The sequence below is a fragment of the Hypanus sabinus genome, chromosome 24, assembly GCF_030144855.1.
Source record: "Hypanus sabinus isolate sHypSab1 chromosome 24, sHypSab1.hap1, whole genome shotgun sequence".
Classification (NCBI taxonomy): domain Eukaryota; kingdom Metazoa; phylum Chordata; class Chondrichthyes; order Myliobatiformes; family Dasyatidae; genus Hypanus; species Hypanus sabinus.
Window position 1 is genome coordinate 19,798,264 of NC_082729.1, and position 13,568 is coordinate 19,811,831.

The 13,568-nt window shown below is 40.5% G+C and overlaps 1 protein-coding gene across 1 annotated transcript in view; it reads left to right on the forward strand.

Moving 5' to 3' along the window:
• LOC132380536 (uncharacterized) overlaps positions 1-13,568 on the forward strand; it is an 88,094-nt gene that overhangs the window by 7,941 nt on the left and 66,585 nt on the right. The gene's annotated exons all lie outside the window — the stretch shown is intronic.

The following is a 13,568-nucleotide window of genomic DNA, read 5'->3' on the forward strand; positions in this document are numbered from 1 at the left end:
ACCCTTTTCCTAACTTGACTCCATTTGGATAGTAATATTCCTTCCTGTTCTTGCCACCAAAATGGATAACCTCACATTTATCCACATTAAACAGCATCTGCCATACATTTGTCCACTCACCCAACCTGTCCAAGTCACCCTGCATTTTCATAACATCCTGCTGACATTTCACACCGCCACCCAGCTTTGTGTAATGGGCAAATTTGTTAATGTTACTTATAATCCCTTCATCTAAATCATTAATGTATATTGTAAACAGCTGCGGTCCCATCACCGAACCTTGCGGTACCCCACTGGTCACAGCCTGCCATTCAGAAAGGGACCCGTTAATCTCTTTGTTTCCTGTCAGCCAGCCAAATTTCAATCCATGTCAGTACTCTGCCCCCAATACCATTTGCCCTCATTTTGCCCACTAATCTCCTATGTGGGACTTTATCAAAAGCTTTCTGTAAGTAAAAGGTACACTACATCCACTGGCTCTCCATGTCCATTTTCATAGTTACATCCTCACAAAACTCCAGAACATTAGTCAAGCATGATTTTCCTTTCATAAATCCATGCTGACTCGGGTTGATCCTTCTACTGTTATCCAAATGTGTTGTAATTTCCTCTTTTATAATTGACTCCAGCATCTCTCCCACCACTGACGTCAGGTTAACCGGTCTATAATTCCCTGTTTTCTCTCTCCCTCCTTATTTGAAAAGTGGGACAACATTAGCCACCCTCCAATCAGCAGGAACTGTTCCTGAACAGGAACTGATCCATATTGATCTGAAAGTGCCCTATAGAAGAACATGTCCAAACTTTTTTTAACATATATATGTATATATATATATATATATATATATATACATATACATATTCTCTCTCTCCCTCTTTCTTAAGACAGATTCCTTGAATCCACTCCCATCAGCTTAAATTCACCTGCACGTTAAATTTATGCCTTTCTAATTTAAATCTAGCTTGGTTAGAGTTTGTCAGCTGTGTTCACGAACATTTCCTTAATCATCACGTAGAAGTCTAAAAGAGAGAATGTGCGATACTTGACCTTCTGTGTGGGTATAAGACAGGACAGGTGCCAGAAGCTTGGGTGGTGGAACACTTTGCATATAGCGACTATAATGTAAATCTGCAAGAAAGATATTTCTGCTCCAGGCGTTGAGATTCTAAGTTCAAGAAAGGTACATTTTCATGCTATCAGCAAGGATAGAATGACAGATGTGCATTTGGAAAGCGGTTTTCTTGCAAATGTGTACTTGTTAAGTGGAAGTTCTTCAACTATGAGTTTTTGAGAGTCAACAACGATAGATGTTAGCCTTTCAAGATAATAGGTAAAGATAGCAGGTCTATGAAATATGTTATTTTAAGATATTACGGATGGCCTGGTCATGCGCTTTCAAGAATCACTTGATACTGGTATGGTCCCAGAGGAGGAGAAAATTAATAATTTCCCTCCTCTCTGCTTTCTTTCTGCAAGGCAGCAGAAAGGAAATTATTGACCAGTTATATTAATCTCAATGCTGGGGACGTATTGGAAGCTGTTTTTAAGGTTCAGGTTTCAGGGTTCTTGGAGACCAGTGAAAAAGAAAAAAGAATTCAAAGTCGACATGGCTTCTGTGAAGGAAATTTTTCGTTGACAAATCAGTTAGAGTTATTTGAGGAAGTAGCAAGCAGAATGGACAGAGGAGAGGCAGTGGATGTCATTTACTTAGATTTTCAGAGTACATTTGATAAGGAGACATATGAGGCTGTTTAACTAATTAAAAGTTTACAACGTTACCTGAAATATACTAGCAAGAATGGAGTAATGGCTGACAGCCAGGAGGCAGCAAATGGATTTTAAGGGAACATTTCTGGTCTGCTGCCAGTGACCCACGGTATTCCTCTGTAAGGGGATAGCAACATTACACATCCTTTTTCGATGAATTTGATAATGCATTTGATCGCTTTGTGGCAAAGCTTGAAGACGATACGAAGTAGAAGGGCAGGTACTGCTGAGGAATCAAATTGATTGCAGCTGGATTTAGAGAAATCCTAACACTTAGTCCTTGGTCCTAAGTCCTACGCCCTAGACTTAGACATAGACAAGATGGTTGTGCAAAAATGTGGTTGGTGAAATACAGTGTTGGGAATTATACAATACTACATTTTGTTGAAAGGAACAATACTGTGAACTATTATTTAATCGTGGAGAATGTTCAAATATCAGAGGTGCAGATGGACCTAGGAGTTCTTGTACAAAACTCCCGGAAATTAATTTACAGGTTGAGTCTGTGGTAAAAAAAAAGGCACATGTCAAGTTGACATTTATTTCGAGGGGGATAGGATAGAAAAGCAACGAGATAATGCTGAGGTTTCATAAGACACTACTCAGGCCGCACTTGAAGAGGCTCCCTGTCTAAGAAATAACGTGCTGTTTTTGGAGAAATTCCAGATGAGGTTCGCGAGAATGATTCCAGAACTGAAGAGCTTAACATATCAGGAGCGTTTAGTAGATTTAGGCCTGTACTCGCTGGAACATAGAAGAAAGCGAACAGATCTCATTGAAACATAGCCAATGTTGAAAGCACTGGACAGTGTGGATGAAGAGAGGATGTTTCTAGTTGTGGGGCGATCCTGAACAACAGGGCACAACTACAAATTTGTTCAGCGACCTGATAGAAGAGAGGTAAGAATGACGTTTTTTTCATCCAGAGTTTAGTGTATTTATGGAGTGCTCGACCACGGACTGCCTTGGAGGGCAAGTCAGTTGGTAAATTTCAGGCGGAAGCTGATATTTCCCTGATCGGTCAGAGCTTCAAAGGAAATGGCGAGGGGCTAAGTGTATGAGGTTGACTGGCATCCGTGATCATCCATGATGTAATAGACGGGCTCGATGGTCTGAATGGTTTAATTCCGCTCCCATGTGTTACAGTCTACGATTTTAAAGAGATATTGAGGAATATCAACCTTCTGCATAGCTGATCTAGGCAGAAAGGAACAAACGAGAAACTTATCGAATGTAAGATATGCAGGAGGACATCTCAGTAAGTATTCAGGCAGGCTAAAGGAAGAAATGAGTTTACCCCTTCAGAGAAGGAGAAGGGAATCCATAGGCATTCAACAAACTTAAGAGCAAACCAATACCCAGGGACAAAATTGGACCGTAAGAAGACCAAAATGGTACTGCATGCATGGAGCCAAATGATATTGGGTGTTCTGAAATTGATTATTACAACTTTACTTGGGAGACGAAATCAGTGTCTATAGAAAGGTAGCAAATTAGCAGCGAGATCATGGGATTTATACAGGTTATATTGGGAAAGATGTTTGCTGTCTTGAGTCATATTCTGGTGGACAAATACAAAGAGTCTGACAACGTGTTTTCCCGGAACCTGTGGGAGATAAGTATGGATATTACAGTGGTTCTAGCAGAGATACAGAAATCGTTCTTAGCAACAGGTGTGGCGCCAGAGGATTGGAAACAAAGTTTTTCCGCTGTTTACGAAAAACACAAAAACGATATCGGGAATTTATTGTCCGGTGAACCTGATATCAGGAGAGTTATTGGCTGGTATTCTACAGGACCAGATACATGAGTATTTTGACAGACAATAATAATTAATTATAGTCAACATCGCTTCATGCTTCGAAGTTCCCACCAAACGAATCATATAGAGTTTTTTTCATGAGGTTCATTGGAAAATTGATGCAAATAAGACTGGATGTTGGCTACTTGGACTTTAGTAAGAATGTTGACAAGGTCCCGCATGGGTGGTTAGTCAAGAAGGTTCAGTTGCTTTGCATTAAAAAAGAGGATGTAAACTCGATTGGACAATAATATTGTGTGAGAAACCCGACAATGGTAGTACGTTGTTGTCTCTCTGACTGGAGAAAGACTTCTTAGATTTGCATATGCATCTGGACCAGCTGTAACAAAAAAAGTGCTAAGTGAATGGCAGGTGGATTTTAATGCAGACAAGTGCGAGGTTTTGTACTTCGGTTGGACCAACCAGGATAGTCTTTACAAAATGACCAGTGGGGCACTGAAGAGTTCTATGGAACAGATGTATCTGCGAATACAGGTCCAGAATTCATTGAGAGTGACGTCACAAGTTGACAGGTTTGGAAAGGAGCTTTGGCAGATTCGCCTTTGGAAATCGAACTACTGAGTGCAGGAAATGGGATGTTATGTTGAAGTAGTGGGCGTTGGTTACTTACCTGGAGGAAAGATGTTTGCTGTCTTGAGTCATATTCTGGTGGATAAATCCAAAGAGTCTGACAACGTGTTTTCCCGGATCGTGTGGGAGATAAGTATGGATAAGCCTGACAAGGAATAGCGATGTTTGGCAGGTCTGGAGGGCTTGAGTGTTCAGGAAAGACTGAATAGGTAAGGATTTTATTCCTCCGACAGTAAAAGATTAAAGGCAGATTTGAAAGAGGTTTACAAAAATATAGGGGGTATTGTTGCGGTAAATAGAAGCAGGCATTTTCCACGGAGTTTGGATCGGGCTCTCTCTATGTTCTCTCGTGTAAGCAGAAAGAGACAGCGAGCGAGAGCGAAAGAGAGCGGGAAAGAAACAGAGGACGAGAGAGAGAGAGAGAGAGAGAGAGAGAGAGAGAGAGAGAGAGAGAGAGAGAGAGAGAGAGAGAGAGAGAGAGAGAGAGAGGAGAGAGAGAGAGAGAGAGAGAGAGAGAGAGAGAGAGAGAGAAAGAGATTTCTTTTCAGCACATATTGCTGATTCGGACAGCTAGATCCTCCGAAAATCAGAATATTTCACAATCCCGCCATTCGTATCTACTTTTATCTTCTACCTGCCTGTGCCAACGATATTTAATGCACTCACACATTCTGGCTCTGTTCCTTTATGTTCAGACACTTAGCAATCTTTAAAATCCTCTGGCAGAATCTTATCATACAATTTATAGCTCACGCTGACACTGATATTTGCTTCATGAGCAGTCTGAGACGCCTTAGCGATGTGGACGGGGATTATCTCGGATACTGAAACATCCTGAAATGGAAGCATTTCACTTAATCTTTGATATCTGTCTAATTAACATTCCTCAGCTCGCGCTCCTATATCAGCCCAAGTTGTTCACCTGCCGACCAGACGTCCAGCAATGCGTGCCTGTGGGCATAGAGTCCAAGAGTCACAAAAAAGTACAGCACGTGAACAGGCCGTTCGGTCCAACTAGTGCGCGCAGAGCGTGTTAAACTCCCTATTCCCATTGACATGCACAGTGTCGTTCACCTTCTATACATCTACTATCTATGTAATCTCCAAACTTCTCTTAAACGTTGCAGTCAAGCATAAATTCACGACTTGCGCTGGCAGCTCGTTTCACACTCTGACAGCCATCTGAATGAAGAGGATATAAATATTTCACTTTTTGCATTTAACTCATGACCTCTTGTTGTCGTCCACCCAAACTACAATGACAAATACTCTGCTAGCATTTATCCTAATTATACCCTTCAGAATTTTGAATACCTCTAATAAATCTCCACCCAATTTTCTAAGAGTCAAATTTTAAAAGAACCCTCCACATCTATTTCATCTTTCCTTATGTCACAGGTCCACCATTTCCGGCGGCATACCTGTGAATTTTCTCTGATGTCTTTTAATATCATTCACAGTTTTTCTGCAGGAAGGTAACCGATTGTGCAAATTAGGCCTCAGCAGTGCCTTGTGCAACTTGAACGTAACATCTTATCTACTGCTCTCAGTACTTTGATTTATGAACGACAATCTGCTGAAAGCTTTCGTTACGACGCCATCAACCTGTGCCACTATCTTTAATGAATTCCCTAATTCCTAACTCTCTACCGTTCACTGTGTAAGACTTACTGTGATTGAGACGTTTCCTTAGGACTGGCAAAAAAGATGAGAAGTCCGAGTAGCTGATCATTCCATATCTATCGAATTACGCATGTATCTCATCCTACAGAATGCCTTCAAATAACATTCCAACTACTGAAGCCAGCATCATCGGCCTTTAATTTCCTGGTTAATGTTAAGCGCGTTTCATAAACAACGGAAAAATGTGTTTCTTCCAATGGTCCGCTACGTCACATGACTTAAATATCCTGTTAGAGCCCCGACATTTTCTACATTTGCCTTGTGTCACGTTCTGGGGAGTTATCCAACCTAATTTGTCTCAGGACATCAAACAAACACCTCCTCCTCTGTAATCTGTATAATTTGTATAGAGGCCGTGAGATTGATGCACTTTTGCTTCATTTCTAAATACTCGAAATCCATCTCCTAAGTAAATAACGATGAAAAACACAATTTAAGATCTCCCTGTCCCTTTTGATTCCATGCGTGGATACCAATTCTGATCATCCAGACGAACACGTTTTTCTTTTGCAATTCTTTTGCTATTGACCTATTTGTAAAATCGCTTAGGATTCTGCTCCGCCCTGTCTTCTTTTAGCCCTCCAGAAAGTGCTTTAGAAAGTGTTCTCTTTCATTTCATATCATTTATAAACATCTGAGTTGTTTTTATTTTTACCCGCAATGCACCTGCTTTGCTGCCTTAGCCAGGACCTAAATATCTCTTGAAAATCACGGTTTCCTACTCAGGTTATCTTTACCCTTTATTCTGAAAGAGAGATACAAGCTTGGTACTCTCAGACTGTAGATTCTGAAGGCCTCCCACCTAAAGTACACCATTTTCAGAAAACAGCCTGTCCCAAACTACACTTCCCAGACCGATAGGGATAGCATTAAAATTGTTTTTTCTTTAATTTAGAATCTCAACCCTCAAACCAGAACTATCTTTTACGCAGTTACTTTGAAGATAATAACATTTTGATCACTGGATACAAAGTGTACCATAGCACATGGCAATGCAGTCCCATTCACGTCGTCATAATTTTTTTATTACTCAGTGCCACCCATAATGCCTCAGTAGACGAGTTCTATGGTCTGTCATAACTGAGCACTGTCGTGAATATCTTCGACCATCTGTAACGACACCCCCCTTTCTTTAACCCCTAAAGATTTGTACCTCTAAAACAAAGGATCCCAGGAATATTGGGGCGCCAGTCCTGCCCTTTTCAGCATACAAATCGACATAATGGCTATAATATCATACTTCCATTTGTTGATCCATGTCATGTGGTCATCTGCCTTTTATAGGATTTCGCATTGAAATATACTCAGCTAAAGGAATTATCGCACCATGCTTAACTTTTTCATACCTGACATCGATTGAGGTCTCAGCAACATCTGCCCCAACAGCCACCTCAGTAATTGTTCTGCTCCTTCGGTTTCCACCCTGTTCAGCTCTAGTTTAAAGCCCCGTACTCCAACACTTGTCCCCTTTCAGTTCAGCTGGAAGTTGCTTTGGATGGACTTTTGTTTCGCATTTCATGAGGATAGGAGTTTTATTTTTGGATGTTCCGGATGCGTGCAACATTTGCGTAAAGTTATTGAAGCTATTCCAAGTGGCCAGATTCATAAGTATTTGGAAAGACATAGACTTATTATGGATAGGCAGCGTGGCCTAAGCATATATCGTTTTCAAAGGGAGTTCACCAGAAAAGTGGATGAAGTTAAGGCAGTAGATGGTGTCTACATGGACTTTAGCAAGGCGTTTGACAAGGTCATGCATGGGAGATTGGTCAAAACGATTCAGTCGCTTGGCAGTCAAGATGACGCGGTAAATAAGATAAGGTATTGGCTTTGTGAGAGAAGCAAGAGACTAGCATTAGATTTTTCCTCTCTGAGTAGAGTCCTGTGACTAGTACTGTGCCGCAGGTATCTGAGCTGGGTCCGTTGTTGTCACCTATGCCAACTATGTGGTTGATAAGGTGATAAACTGGATACGTAAACTTGCGAATGACAACAAGGTTTGGGCTGTCGTGGACGGGGGGAGGGCTGTATGGCTTGCAGAAAATCTGAATAAACTGCAAATATGAGCTGAAAATTGCATAGAGCAATAATGACTGTGGTAGAAGAAAGGGATATACGAATACAGTTACATAATTCGTTGCAAGTGGCGACACAGCTTGGTCGGATGGTAAAGAAAAGGATTGGCACATTCGCCTTTAAACATCACTGTATTCAGCACAGGAGATTGGATGATATTATAAAGTTATATATGTCTTGGAGAAGCCTAATTTGGAGTACTGGCGCGGTATCGGTTACCTCCGAACAGGAAAGATGTAAATAAGGCTGAAGGAGTATGGATAAACTTTAATAGGATATTGCCCCATCTGGTGGACCTAAGGTATAATGAAATATTTATTGGGTGGGCCTACATTCCTTAGAACGTAGAAGTTTATGAGGAGATTTGATAGATGTATACACAAATATGAGGGGTTTACAGAGGGTAAATGCAAACCGAGGTTGGTTGGGAGAGCAACCAGAGGTAATTGGTAAATGGAAAAAGGTGAAAATATAATGGAAACATGATAGGCAATTTCTTCACTCAGTGGGGCATGAGTGTGAAATGAGCCGCCAGACACGTGGTGCATGCGATCTCGAGTTCAGCTTTTAAGATAAAATAGTGCTGGTCCATGAATGATATCTTTGATGAGGGCTATGGTTCCGGCGCAGGCCGATGGATGAAATGTTTCGTCATGGACTATATGGACCGAAGAGCCTGTTTCTGTGCTGCACCTCGATGGCTCTTGACATTTCAAATTCGGCTTTTGCTCTGGAAGAGTGAGTCGCGCTACGGAACCAGCAAACCCAAGGAACAAAACGAATAGAAAAAAATAACATATTGGTTTCTGGGAGAATTGAGCCCTCCTGTCTACACTATCGGAACATGACATGAGTACATTTTCAACAATTCTACCAAATCATCTATTAAGCGTTCCTTACAATTTCACTTTTATACTTAAAGCTTCGTCAAAGAATGGTCACCTCTTTTTTCAGATGCGCGATGCCATCAGTAATGTATATGGGGAGCGGTGAACCACGCTAATAATTTCATAGCTTCTTAATTAGGAGGGTAAATTAAATAGAGAGAATTAGATCCAAGTTTGTGGAACACATGTGGGACTCTTTGCCAAAGGCAGCTGTGAAGGCCAGTTCATTAAATATATTTAAGACAGAGTTTTATAGATTCTGAATTAGTCAGGACATGATGAAATACGGCGTAAAGGCAGGAGATCGAGACTAAGTGGATAAATGGATCAGCCATGCTGAAAAAGCAGTCAAGTCTCGATGGGTCAAAATGAGTTTTTTTCTACAATGAAGACCTCCCCTGATTAATGTCCTTCAGTTCCTTGCTCACACTGAATATGTTGATTCTATGAACCATTTTTGCAGTTATTTGAGCTACTCCAATTTACACCTCCAAAACCATTTTGTACCCTTATTGTCTAATGCAATGCTTTCGTGTAGATGGATCGAGCATCGAATAATTGCACCATCGAAAACATCAAATGAAAAATAGAACATTTGTCCCAAGTGTTATCAATCGGTATGGCCAATGTTGCACCTCTAACCCGCAAAGCACAGCATTACTTATACGTAATACGTGCTTCCAAAGTGCAATCGCAATGAGCAATCTTCGGGAGAAACTCAATGATAAACATTTATTAAATGTTTCTTTAAATCTGAGGTATCTCAGATATTCCCTGATAAGTAATATATATTTCCACCACTCTTCTATACTTCAGAACGCTTCAAAGATTACAGGCCCTCAAGGTCGGCACGGTGTATATTTCCCCTACGGGTACCGACACTGTCTATTGCTGCAATTCATAACAGTGAATGAATAAAATAAATTACTACCACAGCAATGTATCCATTCGGTTATAACTGAAAGTATACAGATCATTGGGGCATGTATAAGAAAGTATTGTGCCACTTTAAGGAGCAAATTCGCTAAAATATTATGGAAATTGGAAATATTACCAATGCATATACCATATAATCAAGATCAATTATCTAAGATTGATTGTAGAAGACCCTTTCCAGATACAGCAAAACGAATGCTTACAAAATTCACAAAAGGATCTTAAACATAGAACATGGAATAGAATCTTGATCTGCTCTATGTGTGGACCTAGAAATGGTAAACGAAGTTAATGTTCAGATTTTTTAGATTATGTTGAGAAAAAGGAACGGAGGGTTATGGACTGAGTGTAGGTAGATGGTACTAGGTGAGAGTAAGCGTACGGCACCGACTAGAAGGGCCGAGATAGCCTGTTTCCGTGCTGTAATTGTTATATGGTTATATGGTTATTATTTTGAGGTGAAGGACAGATGGAGGTTACATTTTTAGAATAATCTGTAGCTCTATGACAGCGCGAAATTGCGCAGACTCTGTCCTGTATTGAGATTCTAGAACAGCGGAGCATTAGGGCATAGAGTCATGGAAAATTAACGAGACATAAGCAGGCCTTTTGGCCCATCTAGTCCATGTCAAGTACATTTAAGCATCCTATCTCCTTCGCCATGCCCCAGGGTTATTGCCTACCGCGCAGCTGCTATCCACATACCCCGCGTAATATTAGCTCTGTCAAAAATCCTCTCAGTTTTCTACAGTCCTAACCTATTCAACATTTCCTTATAATTCACGTCCTCCAGACATGAATTATCCTTGCAAATTTTCTCTTTACTCCAATCTTACTTACGTCTTTCAAGTCGATTGGTGACTATGACTGCACACAAACGCCAAATGATGTCTCACCAACGGATTATGCAACTTCACATAATAGTATGTTTCCTGTACTCAATTCATTGATTTATGAATACTTTTGTGCCAAAAGCTGCCTCTATGACCTTATCTACCGTTAATGGCATTTTCAACAATTGGTAAAACAATCTTAACAGTAATATGACGAATATTTTCTCCCAGAGATTGATCAGTTCATGCAATGAGCCTCCAAATGACTCGACTCAAATAGGCACATTATCTACAGTAAGACACAGTTGGACGGTTACATGAATAGGCAAGCTTTGGAGGGATATCCGCCCAAGGTGGGCAAATGTGATTAGCTTACATGAGAATCTTTCCGAGTATAGAATGGTGACACCGATCTTCAATTAGGGCTATCACTCAATGGGACGTTTGGATATAATACTGTGGCTCACGTAAAAGTAATATTAATGCATGCCATTTCTTGAACGAACGAAGCTCATTTGAGGATAATTGCAATCAATTCGCTAGAATTGTGTCTCTCCGTATGTGCCACAGCATAGGGACAGCAGAACTGAAGTGATCACTGTCAGATATCACTGGGTTGACTAAAGACGTTTGAAGCACTTCTTCAAAGGAAATATCATGGCCATAATATGTAACAGATCGATACGGCATGAAAAACATACACGAAATCTTTGTGTGCAAAAGATAAAATCCAATCATTTCATTTCATATCAGGTCTGAATATAAGATTACTATGTGGCAACAGCCGTTTCTCGGGAAAAGTGTAGGAGAATCACAGCGGCTAGTGGGGAACGGTAAGCGATGATGAATTGGGTTTCGGCCTTGAAAGACTGAAAAGTTTGTTCGCAAATAGCAGTTTACATAAAACCCCTTTGAAACCTCTCTAGATTCAGCAGAGCCCTTCTAAGATAACAGGCAGTAAACTGCTTAAAATGCTCCAAGATAGGTCTTTCCCAAGGCTTCTAAGTCTCAACATTAGATCTCTGCTTTAATATTCCAGTCCTGTTGAAAGAAACAATAACATTATTTTTGCCTTCCTCACCACAGTCTAACCCCATAGACTGGCCCCTGTGAAACACGACTAGTCACCTGCAGACAACCACAATAAAAATGCTCGCTTCATGGCGACTTTGTAACCCATACATGCTCACCTGCTCGTTAATGCAAATATTTAATCAACAAAAGATTGATAACGTCCAGAAAAATCACGTGCAGAATTGTGATTCCAAGTCCCGGTGTTAAAATTAGCTCGTAGTGAAAAGAAGGCACAAACAGCTAAATTCTCTATCACTCACTTAGCAGGAGATATGTGAATATTATCTTAGACAAAGGGTTTCTGACATTTTATTCATACCGTGGAGCCTTATCATTACCGGGGGTCCTGGACCTGCGTTTTGGTACCCCTGTCTTAGACCATTAGTCCATAAGACATAACAGCGGAGTTTCATCAGTGGGACAATCGAGACTCTCCATCAATTCGTTATAGCTGATTTATTAACCCTCTGATCAGCAACTCGTCATCTAGCTGTAACCTTTGACGCAAACCATTTGGCTGAGAGTAAAGCAGTTATTATCCCTGCCATCTTCTGCTGACATACATGCTAAAATTAGCTGGGACTCATTGTCAGTGAACTTGAGCTGAGCAAAAAAAAAAAAAGAAATAAGAAACATAAATCAGCTAGGATTATCCCAAAGGCACTACACAATAGCATTAAAACAATTTGCCCTACCTAGCGATATTTAAGTCATTCTCCGGGAAATCTACCCTCATAAACATTACTAGAATACACTCAAACTTTCTCAGCAATTGAGCAATGAGTGTGATTAAGAGTCGCTACCCAACAGTCGAATGTTTTCTCATTTCAATAGATCTGCCGCAAGCAATTCGAGTGTGTTGCTTTGGATTTCCAGAATCTACACATGTTGCCCTGTTGGTGAAAGAAACGTGTTTGGCTATGGCCATACCATAGGTTTTGACAGTTTGTGCTGAGGAAAATCCAAGAACTGTGCAATAATGACAATTAAGTAATAAATATCGAATACACAAGGAGAGTGGGTGAAGAGTCCTTAAAATTGAGTCCGCAGGTTGTGGGAACAATTCATCGAAGGGGCAATTGAAGTTGAGAGGTACTCCCCTTTGGTTCAAAAGCCTGATCGTTGAGGGGTAATAACCGTGCTAAATCGGACGGGGTGAGAAATGAAGCTCTTAGAATTTCTTCCTGATTCAGCAGTGAGAACCGAGCATGACCTCGGTCATTGGTCCCTGCGATGGATGTTGCTCTATTACGACAGCACGGCATGCAGATGTGCTGAATAATGGGGAAGAGCTTCAATATTGAGGGATTGGTCCGTACATACCAGCTTTTGTAGAAAATTACCTTTAACGTCTTGATGCTGCTTGCCATACTGTAATGCATACGGTCAATTTATGCTGCACCCCACAACGGCTGAAATTTGTAAAAGTTTTAGGTTTCTGGCAAAGATTGTATCGATTGGTACTTCATTCCGTGGAGGTAGAAGATTCAGGCAAGATTTGATGCAAGTATACACAATTATCCCTTAAATACTGCTCGTTTCAAATTTGACATTTTTGACATTTGACAGCAGTAAAAACATCCCAATGCCATTTTTTTTCTAGCCGAAATTTGCCGACTTTTCTAAAGTGACCCAAAATGCGGAAAATAAAATATTAAAAAAATTATACTTTTGTACAGGTGCTATGAATTTTTGTACATTGAGGCCATTTCGGATAAATCGACCCGAATCTATGGAAATGCACTTAGATCTCTGGAACATTAATTAAGGATTAATCATCCATTTATTAATGTCAGATAGGCTATTTATACATTCTAAATATATCTGTTGTTCAAAATTGGCATAGAAACTTGTTACGAGGGGATTTTTGGGCCGGGTCAAAATTCACACGCACCATACTGTGAAGGCACAGAATATAA